The 2,854-nt window shown below is 40.4% G+C and overlaps 1 pseudogene; it reads right to left on the bottom strand.

Annotated features, from left to right (window-relative positions):
- Nucleotides 1–905: 905 nt before the first annotated feature.
- On the bottom strand, nucleotides 906–1,620 carry LOC123833004 (annotated as a pseudogene).
- Nucleotides 1,621–2,854: the final 1,234 nt, after the last annotated feature.

Genomic DNA, 2,854 nt, shown 5'->3' with positions numbered 1-2,854 from the left:
TAAGGATTTCAGATGGAGTAGTAGATGTTGGCTTCTCATAAAAGGAACAATTTGAAGGAAGAAAGGGAGCCTTTTAGGGGAATATGTGGAGATCAGGTACTCCAAGAAGATGAAACAGTACAAAAATCCCAAGGTGGAAACAAGTTTGGGATAAATGAGAATATTCTGGCAAGCTAGGTTATGATCTATCACAAGGCTCTATGTCCTGGTATATGGTCTCCTAGTTGCCTGTTCCTAATCCACCCAGAGACACTGGATGCAATCCTGGGAGGTCCAGGAGTTTAGTGAGCAAGAGTGAGAATGGCAGGAGATGTAGCTGGCAAAGCTAAACCATGTCATTGCAAATGCAATGCACCTAGAGTCAGGCATCTGGATTCTGATATGGCCACTGAGGACGGAGTGATCTGTAGCCAGTTGCTGCTTTACTTAGAGCTTCCACACCTTCTCTACAAAGCAAAGACACTGCATCTGATGCTCCATAATGCCCTGTTTCCCCATACTCTTCACAATTCTGTGAACCTACTATTTAAAGTTCAGTTTAAATAGGGTGGCTTAGAACTTCAGACCTTGGAGATGTCAGTGGTTAATTCCATCGTATAATGCTTCGCTTTGTTTGTTTAGGTTAAAATAATTAAATCTCCAAAGGGGATAGGTTTGAGGGTGGGAGGCAGGGATGGGTGGGGAGGGGAACAGGCTGGGATGAAAATGGAGACAACTATACTTGAACAACAATAAACAAAAAAAAAAAAGGAAAAAAAAGCCCTAACTGTAGTTTATTTGGAAGTACAGAAAATTGGTACCAAATTTAACCATTAAGTTGTAATGGACAGTTGCAAGCAAATGGTGCCAAACTGTATAACTTTTAAAAATTAATATGAATTTGTTGTGAACTGTATAAAAATTCATTATTCTTCCATTTCTCCCAAAAGCTCTACAAAGTCCGTTATGCACCATTCCGAATTCTCCTTTACTTGTCTGATCACATTTCCTCCAAATCAATGAAAACGTCAGCAGGAGGACAGGGTTCCATGTCTGTGGCTCTATCTCCAATCATGATTGTTTCCTTAAAATGAAATTTTTCCTTTAAAAGTTTAACAACTTTGCCTTTCCCACCAGATTTAGCTGTTGGCTGCATCCTATGAAAACCTGCATACTCACCATGAAAGTAGAATTTCAGGCTATTGGCCAATACATTGGTGGGTGGGATATTAAGTTTTGAAGCACCATGTTCTACAATGCTCCTAAATCCACCAGCTGTTAGGAAAACCTGAACATTCCACTCTTGTAGGTGACTTACCAGCTCCCTTTTGCCAGGGGTCAGGTGTGGAGGGTGCTCTATGATGAGCCTCTGGACCTGTTCCCTGGAGAGCTGGATCAGTACTAGGCACTCTGTGAGGGCAGCCTTGAAAGGCACTGCCCCACTCATAGCTGACTTTATCATTTCTGACACAGCATCCTCAACTCCACAGATTTTGGCCAGCATAACAATGCCTTCTTCTCTGATGACTGTGCTGTCAACATCAAAGCAGACTGTATCCACTGAACAGAAAACTTCCTCACTTCTGAGTGGAAGACAATCCTTAGAAGAATGTCCTCCCCATACAGAGGGCCCAGAGACATATGAAAGGATGTTCAGCAACACTAACCATTAGAGAGATGCAAATTAAAACCACAATGAAACACCACTTCATACCAGTCAGAATAGCCATCATAAATAAATCAACAAACAACAAGTGCTGGCCAGGGTGTGGAGAAAAGGGAACCCTGGTACACTGTTGGTGGGAATGCAGACTGGTGCAGCCACTGTGGAAAACAGAATGGACTTTCCTCAAAAAACTGAAAATGGAACTGCCATTTGACCTGATAATTCCACTGCTGGGATTGTACCCTAAGAGTCCTGAAATATCAATTCAGAAGAATCTATGCACCCCAATGTGCATAGCAGCACAATTTACAATAGCCAGGTGTTGGAAGCAAACTAAATGCCCATCAGTAAGTGAATGGATCAAAAAACTATGGTATGTTTACACAATGGAATTCTATGCAGCAGAAAGAAAGAAGGAGCTCCTACCCTTCATGACAGCATGGATGGAACTGGAGAGCATTATGCTAAGTGAAATAAGTGAGGAGGTAAAAGACAAATACAATATGATCTCACCTCTAAGTGGAACTAATCAATAAAACAAACAAGCAAGCAAAATATAACCAGAGACATTGAAATTAAAAACAAACTGACAATAACCAGAGGGGAAGGGAGAGGGGGATTATGGGGGGCAAATCCCCCATAATCCTTAAAGAGGAAGGGTCATCAAGGAACATGTTTAAAAGACACATGGACAAAGCCAAAGGGAGGTAGGATCAAGGTGGGGAGGTGGGGATGGGTGGGGTGAGGGAGTGGGAGGGAACTGGAGACAACTGTACTTGAACAACACTAAGATAATAAAAAATATAAAAAAGAAAAAAATAATTAAATCAATTATCTTTTACACAATAGCCAGCAAGCAATTTTTTTTTTAGTGAAGTGAGTAAAGGAATTTTGAGACCAAACATGATGGAGAAAGAAAATAAAGAGTGGATGTGGATTTTTGGCCATTGGTAAAGAGCATTGGACCTCATTTGCACCAGGTGGTGGCTGACCACAGGAACTTTCTGGATTTTAAATATTGAGCATGTTATTCTTAGGGACTAATGACAGATTGTTGGAAATATTTATTTATTTATTTTATTTATTGGGATGATATTAGTTAATAGGATTGTATAGGTTTCAAGCGTAGATTTCTATAATACATAATCTGTATATTACCTTGTGTGCCCATTACCAGGAATTTTTAAGTAAGGCAGAGCTGAGTAAAAG

Source organism: Phyllostomus hastatus, unplaced genomic scaffold, assembly GCF_019186645.2.
Source record: "Phyllostomus hastatus isolate PE091 unplaced genomic scaffold, TTU_PhHast_1.1 phas_scaffold_21, whole genome shotgun sequence".
NCBI classification, from domain to species: domain Eukaryota; kingdom Metazoa; phylum Chordata; class Mammalia; order Chiroptera; family Phyllostomidae; genus Phyllostomus; species Phyllostomus hastatus.
The sequence above is the reverse complement of the archived record's forward strand: the minus strand, read 5'-3'. Positions and strand labels throughout refer to the sequence as shown.